Source organism: Rhinolophus ferrumequinum, chromosome X (assembly GCF_004115265.2).
Source record: "Rhinolophus ferrumequinum isolate MPI-CBG mRhiFer1 chromosome X, mRhiFer1_v1.p, whole genome shotgun sequence".
NCBI classification, from domain to species: domain Eukaryota; kingdom Metazoa; phylum Chordata; class Mammalia; order Chiroptera; family Rhinolophidae; genus Rhinolophus; species Rhinolophus ferrumequinum.
The window spans coordinates 63,752,540-63,770,057 of record NC_046284.1 but is presented as its reverse complement, the minus strand read 5'-3'; positions in this window follow the sequence as shown (position 1 = coordinate 63,770,057).

Genomic DNA, 17,518 nt, shown 5'->3' with positions numbered 1-17,518 from the left:
TTGGAACCCTTCGGTTCTGGCAGGGGGCCCTCCACAGCTGAGATATCCCTTCCAATTTTTAATGGTCACATGTGGATGTGGGAGCAGCCTGCTTTTCCTTTCTGCCCCTCCTACCAGGCTAGAGGTGGCTTCTTCTGCATATCCTTAAGTTGTAGGGCTTCACTTAAGCTAGACTTCAGGTGATTCTCATTGATGGTTTTTCTGTAGTTTAGTTGTAATTTTTACACAGTCACGAGAAGAGGCAATCACAGTGCTTACCTATATCTTGACAAGAAATTGATGAATTCCAATTCTTATCCCTTTTATTTCTCCTTTGTATTTAGTTTCCCCACTAGGGTCTTGTAAACTGCAGCTGTATATATCTATATTTAATCTTACGTCCATTATATGTTTCTAATTTCAATTAAGCTTTCTTCTATCTGTGTGCATTTAATTAAAGTTTCATGATTTGATTTTAACATTTTATGTATTATGTATAAAATGAATAATACTTTTATTTATAAAAGAACATCACATATTTTATTCTTATTATAAAAACAATACGTATTCACTGTAGAATAGCTGGAAAATGTAAAAAAAAAAAAAAAGGAATATTAAAAAACTCCCATAATCCTATTATCCAGAAAAAAAAATCATGTTAATGATTTCAACTTTTCCAGTTTGTCTGTCTGTCTCTCTCCATAGACAGTTTGATAGATGGTAGATAGATAGATAGATAGATAGATAGATAGATAGATAGATAGATAGATAGATGATAGATAGACAGATAGATAATAAATAGGTAGATGATATAGGGATAGCAATACAGAGATAGATACAGAAATATAGAGATACAGTGAATCTTCATTATTTGTAGATTCTATATTCTCAAATCTGCAACCCCCAAATCAAAAGCACAAAATTAGAAAAAACATGAAACTAGATAAACGGTGAAAAGGATGCTTGTTTACTGCAGAGTGTTGTCTTGATTGACCTCAGCTGGGAATGTGCACATCAGGTAACTCAAATTTTTCACCTGTTTTCACATGTTCACAACTGACTATATACCTGCTACACAATCAGGACCCATGGAGACTGGAAAGCCATTTTAGTGTATGTGAAAGAACTATTATCTTAATGTCTGCTTGACAACATGCATCCATTGCTTGTTATGGTAACACTGCCATTTAGATTATTTATTTACTATTTCTCTGCTTGTAATCCTTCTGTGGAAACCCATAGCCTGACACTTTTCTAACTTAACGCTTATGCTAATGCATAAGTTATAGCTATAGAATGAGTTATAGTCCTTTTGTCCATGAGTCCATTGCTAATGAATCAACTATATACATATATACATACCTACCTATATATACATATATACAAAGATGTATATTAAAGTGTCTTTAAACAGAAACATGCCTAAAACAAGGGTTATGTATTGATCATTTAACAAATATGTTGTGATCAGAGGCTCACAGGAAACTAATTCTGTATTTGCTGTAAAAGCAATCATTCAATATTTGATAATTAAGTGTTTATGGCAACTTTATAGAACACAACTACCATGAATAATGAGAATTGTCTATATATATGTGTGTGTGCACACACACACACCTTTTATGAAAACACAATTCTATAGTACACATGGTTGTGTATATACTTTTTTATATTCTATGGTTTTTCTTTTCCTATAATATCACTTTTGGTAGCTGCATAAATATGCTTTAAATGCTTGATGCAAGTAAATCTCTGTGACTGTCCATTAAGATTTTTGTATGACTCTTGTCTTTCTTTTTTATCTGTTTGCACAAAGTTCTATGTGACTTCTCTTGATTTAAGATTTTGTTCCTTGGAAGATTTCTAGATGAAGCTTGTCATATTTCTGTTTTTGTTTTCCTTATTTACCTTAGAAATTTCTCTTTCAGCTTGTCTCTCTACTTGGACCTTAAAAATAACATAGTTTTCAAGATAATCCCAGACTATTTCATTTGCCCACCATAGTGGGAACTATTTATTCCTTTCCTTCATTCTTCTTTAACTTTACTCCCTGGTTCATTCTAATTTTTCCTATTATAACTTATAGTTTATTTATTAGCTAATTGATTATTAACCTCTCATTTCCCCTTCATCCCCACTAATACTATGTCTTATGGAAACTCTTGTGCTGCTCATTTTTTAAAGAATATTTTCCTCCCATTCATTCGGGAAAATGTTACTAGCTGAATTATGTCATATTCTCTTCTTCTAAGATTTTGAATATTGGGTTAGTTGCAATAACACCATTTTCATTATATGACCTGATCTTTGGCAAAAGGGATTAATGTCTCCTTTCTTATCATAGAACTTACCATCCTTATTTTTCACATAATGTAATCCCTTGAACGAAATTTGTTTGTGATTACAGAATGTATGCCAATAATTTCTTAAATGACACCAGAACACATATATACCAGACCCCTTATCAAGGAATTTTACCTCTGTCCCTAAATGTGAAATACCTGATAATTCAATACAATCTTTTTTTGTGGAATATTTCTCTGTAATAACTATATTTTCAACCCCAACTTTCCATCCCTAACCATTTATGGATTTATGAGATAACTGCATTCCTGAAGAGAATAAATGAGGTTTATATCCTTTGTCTACTTAGTAAAACCACCAGCTAAGATTTTTTAATATTCCCAGTCATCTTTTTCTTGATGCATTTTCAGGTGTCAGTCTCATTTCTCTGATCTGGCAATCATATTAGATTTTTACTCACAGGAATTAGAATGACTACACATAAAACTCTTTGATTAAACTAGTTATAATAATAATCATAATTCAGGCCACATGTAATTAATACAACACAATTAATTTAGAAATGAATTAGATTCCTAATACATAGTGTACTTGCTTGCCATTTTCCTATTTTTAATCAGGTATGTAATAGAACTGTACTTCAAAATCTTCTTGCTTACCCCACTGAAACTCCTTCAATACTCTTATCCTCCTTTAATTTGTGCAGAAAGCAAAATAAAAAATATTAACATTGACTCTTTTCTTTCCTTCTCCCCTTTCTATTCCCCTGCCCTTTATTTAACCTCTTCTTTATTTAATTCTGCTCTAAATCTTTAATTGATTTTTGTGGTTTCCTTTACAGATTCCTTTTGCAAGTAATGAATGACACTAAATATCTGTTTCAAATAATATCAGGGGAATAACACTTAACTGTCTTGACTATGCATGCCTCTACATGGAAACCACTTCTATCCCCTGAATTGACTTTATAGCAGTGAGTGTCATGTGCACTCTCACTCAATACTCGGATAAAAATTCCATCTCCTGGACTGCTTGTGCCTCTTTATAACTCATGCCTTATATAGACCTGATGGTGTCCCTTCACCCCCCTTTCTCAATATGGACAGCAATAGGTTAACTTTAAATCAGTGACATACCCTGTTTAGATGCCATATGAATAGTCATCTCTACCAGGATGCCATATATAATTAATTAGTTAAGCTTCTGCAACTTTTAAAACAAACAAACAAAAAGTTCTGGTTATCTCTATCCAAGTGGTTTATTGTAAAGACACAAAGGAAAATGAAGACATGAAACAATACACCTACTACACAATCAGGACCCATGGAGACTGGAAAGCCATTTTAGTGTATGTGAAAGAACTGTTATCTTAATGTCTGCTTGACAACATGCATCCATTGCTTGTTATGGTAACACTCTGCCATTTAGATTATTTATTTACTATTTCTCTGCTTTTAATCTTTCTGTGGAAGCCCACAGCCTGACTCTTTTCTAACTTAACGCTTATGCTAATGCATAGCATATGGTAAAAGTACCTATGGCTTCTGTCTGTCTCTGTGCTTCTCTACTACTACTGTCTATTTACTATCTCTCTGAATGTCTCGTGTTCAGTCTCCAGCAAAGACAGGTTCCAGTTCTGATGTCCAATCACTATCTAATTTAGAATCTACCTTTGGAGCAGAATTTTCATGTTAGTTATTTAATAAGCCATTGACCAGCCATTAGATGTTTGTGTAATAGACACAGAGATACTCCATCTAGATACCCACTTCAAGGAAGGACCTGTCCCAGCTCCTAAGACTGCTGTCAGCAAACACTCTCTACTTGTCAGCTACTTCCATGTTTCACTCAGTTGCAGAAACTTGACTTGCCAAGGAGTTCGCCCTTACTGTGGTGGATCACATCCAGTGACTGATCCCAGTGCGGCCATAAAAGCCTGTTTATTTCAACCTACTATGGGACACTTGGACAGGCAATATATGCTTCAGAGCTTCATTTAGCTTTATTGAGCTGCATGACAGCTCAACTTCTTTTGCTTATTTTTGCTTCCTCTCTCTCCCTTCTACAGCTATTGATCCTGATACAGGGTATAATAAAAGTCCTATAGACTCAGAATTTACTTCCAGAGACCCCAACATGTGGCATTTGGAGCCAAAAAATATTCCAAGCAAACAAGTGACAAGATGCAGTTTCAGAGATCAATCACTCACTGTCTGGCTGGCAATGAAGACCCTATCACTGCTGGTAGTGAAACATAGACAGACTACCTAGCACAAGGTGGAAGGTCAGTTATTAAAATTCTCCTCAGAGGTGAACTGAGACAATATACTGGTGGAAGGGATGAACCAGTTGGAGTGATTTCTCAGGCATTTGATAAAGGGGGAATAGTAACTATGTAATACATGAGAATGGATGGAGATATTTGAGAGTATGCTTCTCCCAAATTGTAAACCTCCAGACTCCTGTGAACCCTCAGAACCTATAGAATTGGATTACTCCACCTTATCAGTAGCTTGTAAGGACTTCTTGCTCCAAGACGATGCAGACAACCCTCCCCCAGAGGGCAACATGTGTCCCCTCCCTTCACAATTTTCCACCATGTCCTCTCCTGGCCACTAGTCCAATTACTAGGATTAATCTGCAGTATAATCTGTAAATAGGGGCCTGCTGGCCCTGAAATTGGAAGAAACTGAGTATACTCCATAGAAACTGCCAGACCCTGTCAGCATGAGCCATTGGAATACATATAGGACTGAATTCTGAGAGTCTCAGCTTAAGGAAGCCAAAGATTAGGTGGGATAAACAATACAGGGTTTATCATCCGGGCAAGGATCCTAGGAAATGATGTGAACTTTCTACCAGAATGGCTTGTAGGAACATGAAAAATGCAATGACTAGAATTTCTATGGCAGATAATGGAAGGAGTTAAAAGGCTCTGGGACAGGGCTGGGACCAAGGTGAAGAAGGTGAGTTTCCTGGGGCACACAACCTAAGGATAAACTTATTTGACTCTGAGGGTAAGTGCCTTCTTAAATTTAGTGCCCTGAACAGTTGACTCTTAAGGAGGCACTCACCCTCAAGGTTGTGCAAGTGCATGGTTAGTACCTACCTGCATGACCTGAGAAATTTCCACTTTAAGCATCTTTCTCCACCCTAATTTAGGCTCTGCTCAGGAAAGTGGATGTGCTGGAGTAGAATACTATATAAAGCTGGAAATTGCACTGGATGACTATGTTCCACAGAAAGACCTGGAGGATATGAAACTTACCAAGGCCATCAGGAGTGCACTAGTGAGAAGGGCATAAGCATCACTAAAAGGTTCAGTGGTGGCTCTTCTCTGAAGGCCAGGGCTGATGGTAGGAGAGCCCATTACAAAACTAGGATAACTAACAGCAATGAGAATGAACATGAGAACTCCAAATAAAAGAGGTCAGATTGTGGTATTTAACTTCCCAGTCATACGGATGCAATTTCATTATGAATGGCAGTGTCAAAGTAGCAGCCAAGAGGGTCTGACCCACAGAAAATTATGTGCATAGTGTATAAAACATGGTGTTCCTAGAAGCAAATAGAAAGACAGCTGACAAGAGATGTACCATCAGAAGATATCAACAATAAAATACCATGGATCTGAGGACTGCTGTCTCAATGACAAAGTCATGATCTCTTGCCCATTCCCAACTCTGAACCAGTTTTCAGATCAAACCCCATGGACAGAAGAGGCCAGGTCCCCTGGAGGAAAGACCCTGCAGGAACCATGACACATCTGAATAGTAATAATTCTTCCAAATGTCCTCCAAAGGAATCAATAGGCATTTACTCATATAACTGTAAGTCCTTAATTTCCCAGACATATGAAGGACTACTGAGCATAGGATTCAAGTAGACATTGATGCGTGGAGATAAAAGTGTTATTATGGCTCCCAGTAAGAATGCAGACAAAGCCAACAATGTAATCAATGTAGTCCTGATGAAGGTCCAGCATTCTGAGGATTTCACACACCAGTGGACTCTTTCAATGGTTATTTCCCTTATATCCTGCATGTATAATTGGGTTTGACACATTTAGTAGTCAGTACACCCCACTCATTAGGCCCTTACCTTGTGGAGTAAAAGGTGTAATACTAGGAAAGGCCAAAGAAGTCTCTGAAACTGTACATTCCTTCCCCAAGATAGTAAATAAAAAATGATAGAGCATCCCTGGGAAAGGATGGTGGAAACTAGTGCTGCCCTGAAAGATCAGGTTGCAGGGAAGATGGTTCCCATCTTAGTGCTATTTAATTCATAAGTTTGGCCCCTACAGAAACCAAATGGATTCTGTAAAATATCAGCGAACTACCACAAACTCAACCAAGCAGTAGCTTCATTTGCATCCATTCCTCTGGATGTATTAATATCATCTTTGCTAGAACAGATAAACATTACCTCAGGAACACGATGTGTGGCCATTGATTTAGGAAATGTATACTTTTGTATTACTATGAGAACATAGGATAAAGAAGATCAGAAATAGTTCACATTCACATGGAAAAAGCAAAATATACATTTATAATTTTTCTCCAGAGTATGTGTAACTTACCTGCCATCTCTTATACTAAAATCCAAGGAGATGATAGCCATCTAGACATCCCATAGAATATTGCATTGGTATTGGTGATATTATACTAATCAGGACAAAGAAGCAAAACCTGACTAGCATACCAAAAGCCTTACGAAGACAAACATGCTCCAGAGAATAGGAGATAAACCCTATGAAATGTCAGGGGCTTGTCACACCAGTTATATTTTTAGGAGACTAGGGAGTATGCTGGGACATCCTGTCCAAAGTGAAAGAAAAATTTAATACATTCTCTACCCCCAACCATGAAGAAGGAAGCACCATACTTTATAGGTTTTCTTGGGTTCTGGATGCTGCAGATTCCAAACCTGGTAATACTGCTGTGGTTCATATACTGAGTTATACTAAAGGTCGCCAGCTTCGAGTAGAGACCAGAACAGGAAGTGCTCTGCAGCAGCTCCAGGCTGCAGTGAAAGCAGCTTTGCCCATTGGGCCACATAATATAGCAGATCCAATGGAATCGGACTGGCTGTTGTGGGAAAGGATGCCATGTAGGACGCATGGGAAATACTACGGGAGTGAAAAACAGAGGCTCTAGGAGTTCCAAAGCAAGGCTAGTCAATGTGAGGTAGAGAATTACTCATCTTTTAAAAAACAACATTTGGCATGAAATTTGGCCCTGGTACAGACAGAGCCCTTATTACAAGATCTCAAGTGACCATGGATCTGCAACTGTTCTTCCTGAGCTGAGTTCTATTAGGTAGTAAGACCTAAAAAATGCCTTATACATCATAAGGTTGGATGGGCCCACAAGCATTCTATCTTAAAATGGAAGTGGTATATCCTGGATTGAGCATAAACAGGACCAGAGGACACAAGCAAGCTGTGTTTGCAAGGAGTCCATGCACCCATGGCATTCACCATGGTTTCACCAGTGCCCATACCTCAACACACATCAACGGCCATATGGGTGATCACTGATAATATGCTGAGAGAGAAGGAAATGGCCGGAGCTTGGTTTACAGATGTGTCAACTTGGTATATAAATGCCTTAAATGATAATGGCATGGAAAACCACTCTAAATGGGTAGAGCCTCAGAGGCACACTTGATTATTCACCTTTGTGGAAAGAAAAGTGGCCTGAGGTTAGAAAATGACCTGGCTGACTAGTCAGGGGCTTGGAAGGAGAATATTGGAATATCAGGGTCTAGGAGGACTGGAGTGGATATACGTAAATGCAGATATGGGAGGACATGAAGTATAAATATCTTTGTATCTTTTTAATGCCTACCAGAGAGAATTTGCCACATAAGAGGCACTAAACAACCAAATAGACTAAGTGACTTGGCCAGTTAATATAGGCCAACCTTTGTCATCAGCCAATTTATTGCTGGCACGATGGTGACATGAATGGAGAGTCCACAGTGGAATGGATGGGGGCTACATGTGAGCGCATCATCATGGGCTTCTACTTATTAATGATTATTTAGTTAAGGTTGCTCCCAAATGTTCAACCAATCAGCAACAAAGATCAAAGATGTGTTCCCAATATGTCACAATTTCTCAGTGACACCAATTGGTATTTTGGTGCCACGTGGAGAAAATTGCACCTCTTCCATTATGGAATATATACCGTGTTTCCCTGAAAATAAGACCTAGCCCGGACAATCAGCTCTAATGTGTCTTTTGGAGCAAAAATTAATATAAGACCCGGTGTTATATTATATTATATTACATTATATTATATTACATTACATTGCATTTTATTATATTATAGACCCGGTCTTATAATAAAATAAGACCAGGTCTTATATTAATTTTTGTTCCAAAAGATGCATTAGAGCTGATTGTCTGGCTAGGTCTTATTTTCAGGGAAACATGGTATGACATTTACATGATCTACTTTTAGTGTCTCTTTGTATTTCCTTGCCCATTGTGATAGAAAGTGAAAAAGTGCAGTTACTCTGTCATACCACTAAGCTACTGAGACCAACAAAGATGGTTAAAGAAGATGAAAGAAATTTAGAATGGTGATTAGAGGAAGAAGATAATAAGTATCTATTCTGGCCTCAAGAGCAGCTACCACAGCAGAGGCTATCAGTTTGTCCCATTAATTTTTCTCTTCAAAGTGTTTTTCCCAAAAGGAGAGATCCAGTAGAATCCTAGAGAAGTTGCGTCCAGAAAGTATATCAAGAAATGGATCCAGTGGTACAAGGCGTGGACTACGGTGGACTCAGTGATGCATCATCATTTAGATTCCCTTTCAAGAGGGATTTGTTGCCTCAGTTACTGCGAATAATGTTAGCCAACAACCTCTGTCAGATCTGTCCAGGTTTGCCTCATCTGCAGAGACACATCATCCAAGGATATGCTCTTCACAGGGTGGCCCTTATTCCAATTCCAGTAGGATTATAAAGGCTCAGCAACTTGGCCCATTGTGGGGTATTCTAATGGGCCATTTAAGCTCCACAGCTCTTTGTATATTTTTCCAGGGTGTTTGGGGACTGAATTGTCATGGGACTTCTCATTTTTCCCAATTCTGCTTCCTTGTTTTTGATGGTAATTGTGATAAATACTCTTCACACCAAATTTTGTCTCAGCTTCTCCTTCCAGAGAACACAACCTATGGCATCCAAATAAAATAAACTGTTGTAGAGTATTGTTCACATGATACAATGCCAAGTGATCTTTATGTAAAGCATTACTCAAAGGAATTCTATTGGCTGGCAGTCTGAGGTGTTCCAGAAATGGTATATTTAACTGGAGTAAATATTTTAATCCTCAGTGCATACTTTAAATCAATTGCAAAAAACTGGAGCAATATCAGTAAAATATTTACCTTTTCCCTAAGTTGTACAAATGTATTACATATGTCACATTCATCATAAATTTTTACACTCAGGAGATTGTTAACAACAATGCCAAAAAGATAAAGCATTACCATTTTAAGGTGAAGGAAGAATAAAGGACAGCTCAATAATCAACTAATTTGTTAAAATGTTCTTGACTCCCTCAATAAGTCAGATTTGCTCTTGACTTTCTGTTCTGTACTCTCAAAGCATAGTGTGTGTGTGTGTGTGTGTGTGTGTACACACATATATATTCACTCTACTGTATTATTGGATTATTTGTGTTTCTAATATTGAGCTGTAATAGTTCTTTATATATTCTGAATACAAATCCCTTATTTAACATTTGAATTGCAAATATTTCCTGCTAGTCTCTGTGGTGTCTTTTTATTTTCTTGATGGTGTCATTTGAGGAGCAAAAGGTTTCAATTTTGTTTAAGTCCAATTTACCAATATATTTCTTTTATTGCTTGTGCTTTTGTATCATATCCAAAAAAGTATTACTTAACCCAAGATCATGAAGGTTTGCTCCTATTTCTATTTATAAGAATTTTATAATTTTAGCTTTTACATTTAAGTCACTCACCTATTTTGAATTTATTTTTGTGAGGTAGTGTCCCAACTTCATTCTTTTGCAAGTGGATATTCAGTTATTCTACCACATTTTGTCAAAAACTCTATTCTTTTCCTATTGAATTTTCTTGGCACCCATGTTGAAAATCAATTGACCATACATGGTAACATTTATTTCTGGATTCTTAATTATATTTCATTGATTTCCATATGCCAATTTCACTCAGTCTTGATTACTGTCACTTTATGGTAAGTTTGGAAATAAAGAAGAGTGAGTCTTCTAACATTTTTCACCTATCTATCTATCTATCTATCTATCTATCTATCTATCTATCTATCTATCTATCTATCTATCTCTCTATCTGTCTATCTCTCTATCTCTCTATCTATCATCTATCTATAGATATATATAGATACATAGATATTGGGCTATTCTGAGTTGCTGGCATTTCCACATGAATTTTAGGATCAGCTTGTCAATTTCTGTGAAAAAAAAAAGCTGACTGAGATTTGGGTAGGGATTGTGTTGAGTCTATAAATCTATTTGGGGAATATTACATTTAAAAAGTAACTCTTCCTATCTATAAACATAGAATGTATTTTCCATTTATTTATATCATTAAATTTTAATAAATGATGTTTTATACATTTCAGCATACAACTCTTACACATCTTGTGTTAAGTTTATTCCTAAATATGTATTATTTCGGATGCTATTGTTAATAGAACTGTTTTCATAATTTCATTTTCAGAGTGTTTATTGCTAGTATATAGAAATACAGTTGCTATTCGTATATTCATAATATATTCTGCAACCTTGCTGAACTACTTTACTAGTTCTATTAGGTTTTTTTGTGTATGTGTGTGGATCCCTTAGGATTTTCTATATACAAAATAATGTTTGTTGTGAATACAGTCTTACTTCTTTTCCAATATGGATGCCTTATATTTTATTTTCTTATCTAATACCCCCAGCTAGAACCTCCAGTGCAATGATGAATTGAATTGGTGAGAGTGGACAATCTTGGTTTTTCCCCTTATCTTCGGGGGAAAACTTTCAGTCTCTCACCATTAGGTATGATGCTAGTTGTAGGATTTTTGAAGATGCATTTTATTAGATTGAGAAAGTTCCCTTCAATTCCTAGCTTGTGGAGTAAGATTTTAAATTAATAGGTGTTATATTTTTAATCAAATGATTTTTCTGTATCTATTGAGATGATAATGTGTTGTGTTTTTTTTTACTTTTATTCTCTTAATATATCATATACTAAATAAATTAGTCTGTCTAAAGTCTCATAGTGTCAGAGCCTTGACTATAACATATATTCTATATTAGAACATAATGCTTTTTGCAGCCTTGTATAAAGTGAGTTCTCAATAGTAGTAATAATCCTAAAGATAATAATTAATTTCCCTGTGTACTTATTATATATTAGGAATTTTGCATATATTAACTCATGTTAGTCTCACAACAACCCACTTAGGTATATATCACCATCTTCTGCAGTTTATAGGTGGTAAAATTTATACCAAAAAGGTTAAATTACTTGCTCAATCTAGCATTGCTAGTAATATTGGAGCAAGAATTCAAACCTGGGCAGTGCAATTTCTGACTATATGCTTTTAACCACTATGCTCTGCTGAAAACACTATTCTAAAAATTCCATGAAGTACTTGGTACAAATATTTTTCATTTTCATTAAGTACAGGAAAGGAGGTGCATAGCATATTTCTTCTTTTGAAGAAAGAACAATTAGTTTTAACATACGAAAAAATCTAAGTTTTTCAATAATGAAATCTAATGAACTTTATAGATAATTGTCTAAATGTCTATGATCACGGAAAATGTGTTTGTATCATCTATATTTTCATTCTGGGAAACACTGTGCTACACCATGCTACCTGATAGGGGATTTGTTTTCTAGGAACCACTGGCAATAGGCCAATAGAAAATGAAGCTATGCCATAGTTACCTATAAAAAATGAAGAGATCCTTAACCGATTTCAAGTTAAAATCTCATATCAAGACTATAGGGACAGGAGTTAGCTGTTTGAAACAGGTAAATGTGTTCTGCTTATTGGTCATTGTGAGTAAAATGAGGCTGACCTGGAAATTTTGGAGGGAAACAATCTAAGAACTCTGGGTTTTTTCAAGCTACTTCACTTTTATTCTGCGGCAAGCAAATACAGTGCAAGAGATGATTATTACTACTCCAATCAATTGTAATTAAATTGTTTTTAAAAGTTTGTTGCATATTTAGGAAGCCCTTTATTATATCCTAAAAACAATTCCCCACCTCCATCCCCTACCTAAGTGCATACCTTCTTAGAATAATTGAGTCAGTGTTAATTATAAAATTGTGCAAAAATAACAAGTTCTCAATTTATGGTGGACACCAAAAACCTGTCTGCTGTATCCTACCATGATTTGATTAAGTAGTATAAGTCAGTTAAAATTATTATACATTTCCCCTGCAGAGAGCTTGTGTAAAACTTTTATAAATTTAGATAAATATGCGTACATGTAAGTCATGAGGTGCTTTAGCAGCCCTTGTGCCAGTTAGTGGCTTTGTTAGGCATTCGCTTTTCTGGTTCTATCATTTGGGAGAGCAGATTTGGAACCTGAGTGGAATCTTACTACCTGTTAATTAGAAACATAATATGGATACTAAAAAGCAATATTTGCCAGTTTCCATTAGCATTTTCATAGGCAAAAATGCAAACTGCTATATAAAAATGTTCTTTGTTATGTTTTCCAAAAATCTTCTTGATATATGGATTGCAGGAAATTAGAATATTTATTCTGAAAATCAAATGTAGAATTTTATGACAGCTCCCTGGTGTTTGCATCCTTGGGTGTAATTTGTATTTCTGGGGAAGAAGGAAGTTAGGTTGATTAAGAATTTGATTACCTCTCATTTCTAATGCAAAGGTTTCCTGCTTAGTGTATCTTTCATATCCTCAAGGAAATCAAATTGATACTATATTGAAAGTGAGAGAGATTTCATAGCAACAGTTGTGTCACAGTGTCCTTTTTCATACTTCTATAGATTATCTTCTATAAAAGCAATTAAAAGCAATACATTGAGACTGATTTCCCTCTTCTCTCATTGGGAGGGTACTCCTGTCAGCAGACACAGATGTGACTGAGTCATTCTTCTGGGATCTAATTTTGTACACCTTTAAGATGGTTTCTGAATCTGGGGAAATTCAAAGGTATGTGAACTTGAATAGGAAAAAAATGTATTTTTTCACTAACCTGAACTTTAGCATTTCCCTCAATTATGGATGTAAGCAACAAACCAGAGCAGGAATAGTAGTCCTACGATTTTATCATTAATAGAAATCAGAAATATTTTTATATCATGTTACTGTTGTTATATGACATATCATAAAATATCATTTATACTCATAACTCCAAATTTATGTTAGTTATTTGACTGTGTTATTGAATAAGTTGACACAAAAGGACATATATCTTTAAATCACAATTGTATCACAAATTAAAATATATACAACTATATTTGAATATAACGGGTTTCCTTTGTAATACTATTGATTCTAATTATGAATTTTAAAGCATCACTCTGATAAGAATTCCACAGGTTTCACCTGAGTGTCAAAGGGGTCCTTGTTACAAAGGGTTTTAAATAATCCCTACTACTAAAGGAAATAGACTTGCCAAAGGTTAGAGGAAAGGCTTGAATTATCCTGTAATCTACAGTCTTCCTAAAAGTGCCCAGGAACCATTCAAAATCTAAAGCAAATCCCCAGGCACACTATTCATATAAGATCAGCTTTATTATCTGATCCAAAAATGATGCAGAGAATACCAAATGCCCCCATAACTTGAGGGGGTTACCTTACTAATTCCAAACGGCCTGAAATTCCCAATATTAACTTCCAAGTTTCAAGACCTAAGTTTATTTTAATTGAGAAAAAGCATTATGAAATTAGGTATATTAATAATTGCCCCAAAAAGGAGACAGTGCGTCTGGCTTTCCATAACAGTGTCACCTTGAAGAAATAACTTATTTTTCTTCCTTTTTTTTTTTTTTTTGGATCCTCAATCCTTTTATCATTAAACAGAGTACATAATACTTCTATAGTGAGTGCACTTTAGAGAACTGTTTGTAAGGACCAAATGAACTTCAACTAAGAATGAGTAGGAATGTCTTGGAAGGAGACCACGTGATAAAGGAGAAGAAAGGGAAAAGAAGATTAGCAGAAGCTGGATTTGATATGAATAGCCTGCAAATAGAAAGAAATGATGTATACTAATATAATGACTTGGATGCAAATTATACAGGACATGGAAGGAAATAGAGGAGGTGAATAAAAAGCAGTTACTGTTGCACGACAGGAGCTTCAAAATGCAGAATACAATAGATGGTAGAGTGAAGGCTGAATGCTGAAGAACGGAAACATTTGATATAAAAATAATTGTCATGGTAGAGTGGAGGCTGAATGCTGAAGAACTGAAACATTTGATATAAAAATAATTGTCAGAAAGCTTACACTGACAGACTATTGTTATGTTTCATATAATAAAATCAAGAAGCCAAACAGAATAAACCAAAGATATAAAAGAGGACTGGCACATATTCTGTGATATCAAACTGTATGTCTTACTCTTCCTACAACACAGCTATCTTCATTCCTTCCTTCTTTCCTTCATTCCTTCCTTCCTTCCTTCCTTCCCTCACTCAAAAAACAAATTCTTCATTTCATCAAACAGAAATATTATTAAATACCTATAATGTTCTTTCTCTAAAGGATTCACTTTCAGGTGGGAATAAATAGAAAATAAAATCATGAATAATATAATTTTATATTGGGAGGTAAGTGGGGGATTTTAGCTAAGGTCTGTCCTAGTATATAACATTTTATTTATTTTTTAATATTTTTATTAAAATGTAGCTAACACACAATATAATATTAGTTGCAGGTATATACAATAGTCATTCAACATTTACATACCTAAAGAAGTGATCGCCATGATAAGTCCAGCAACCATCTGACCCTGTACCATGCTATCACAATATTATTGACTTCATTCCCTATGCTGTACATTACATCCCCATGACTTATTTATCTTATACCTGGAAATTTGAAACTCTTATTCCCCTTCACCTTCACCCCTTTTTAAATTTTTCAATTACAGTTGACATTGAATATTATTCTATATTAATTTCAGGTGCACAGCATAGTGGTTAGACATTTTCATACATATACACTTTAAGAAGGGATTGCCCTGACTACTCTAGTACCCACTATACATAGTTATTGGCACTATACTGGCACTATACATAGTTATTACCATATTATTGACTATATTCCCTATGCTTTACTTTACATTCCCATGACTATTCTGTAACTACCAATTGGTGCTTCTTAATCCCGTCACCTTTTTGATCTACCCCCTGACCCCCCTCCCATCTGGCAACCATCAAATTGTTCTCTGTATCTATGAGTTTGAATTTCTATTTTATTTTGTTCTTTACATTCTGCATATAAGCAAAAACCACATTGCATTTGTTTTTCTTTGTATTACATATTCCATTCAGCACAGCACCCTCCAGGTACAGCCATGCTGCTGCAGATGTCAAGAACCCACACCCTTCCATGGCCAAGCACTATTCAATTGCATATATGTACGTACCACCTCCTCTTATCCATTAACCCATCGATGGACACCCAGGCTGGCTTCACATCTTGGCCATTGTAAACAATGCTGCAATGAACATATGGATGCACCCATCCCCTCCAAGTACCATTCTGGGGTTTCTTCAGATAAATACCCAGAGGTGGGACCCTTCTTTGAATCTTGTTATAGCCTTTATTTTAAAGTCTATTTTCTCTGTATAAGTACTGCTACCCCAGCTTTTTTGTTTGTTTGTTTCCATTTTCATGAAATAACGTTTTCTATACTTTTACTTTCCGTCAGTGTGTGGCTTTAGATCTGAAGTGAGTTTCTTGCAGGCAGCATATGTAAGGTTTTTGTTTTCTTATCCATTCAGTTACCCTATGTCTTGTTATTGGAGCACTTAATCCACTTACATTGAAAGTAATTGCTTATAGATATGTAGTTTTTCATTATTATTATTGTTATTATTATTATTATTATCATTATTTTGTCTTACTGAAGTCCCTCTTACATTCCTTGTAATACTGGTTTGGTAGTGATGCACTCCTTTAGCTTTCTCTTGCCTGGGAAGCTCTTTATCTGTTCTTTGATTCTAAATGATCGCTTCGCTGGGTAGAGTAATCTTGGTTGTAGGTCCTTGTTTTTCATCACTTGGAATATTTTGTGCCAATTTCTTCTGGCTTGCAAAGTTTCTGTTGAGAAATCAGCTGACAGTCTTATGGGAGTTCCCTTGTAAATACTAATTGCCTTTCTCTTTCTCCTTTTAGGATTCTTTTTTCGTCTTTAACCTTTGCCATTTCAATTATAGTGTGTCTTGGTGTGGGCCTGTTTGGGTTCATATTGTTCGGAACTCTATGCACTTTCTGGACTTGTATGTCTATTTTCTTTGCAAGGTTAAGAAAGATTTCAGTTATTATTTCTTCAAATAGGTTCCAATTCCTTGCTTTCTCTTTTCTCCTAATAGCCTTATGATGCAAACATTGTTGCAATTGAAATCCCAGAGGTCTCTTAAACTATCCTCATTTTTTAAAATTCTTTTTTCTTTTGGTTGTTTATGGGCTCTTTAAGAAGTCATCTAGGTTTCCCCCAGCCTTCTTTCTCACCAGGATGGTCAGGATTGCCACTGTTTTTCACAGCCAGATGTTGTGGTGACTCCTCTTCTCAGCACAAGTACTCCGGGCTAGGGGGCTCGTGTAGGGCTGGGGTTCCTTGCTCACCTGGGGGACCTCTGTGGCTGAGCTATCCCTCTGTATTCTCAACCACCACATGGAGGTTTGGGGCCAGTCCGTTCTGCATCTCTACCCTTCCTACCACTCTGACATGGCTTCTTCTTTACATCCTTAGTTCTAAAACTTCTGTTCAGGTAGACTTCAGATCATTCTACAGGTTGACTGATCTATAATTTAGTTGCAATTTTAATGTGGTCATGGGAGGAGGCAAGTGCAGCGTTTATCTACTCTGCCATCTTGGATCTCATATAATATTTTACTTGAGTCTTGAGAAGAAGCAAATATTTATTTAGGTCATTTTATATGCCTGAGTCTATGTTAGCCATAGACAATGCAGCTTACATTCAAAATGGGAGACACAGTAAAAAGATTAAACAAA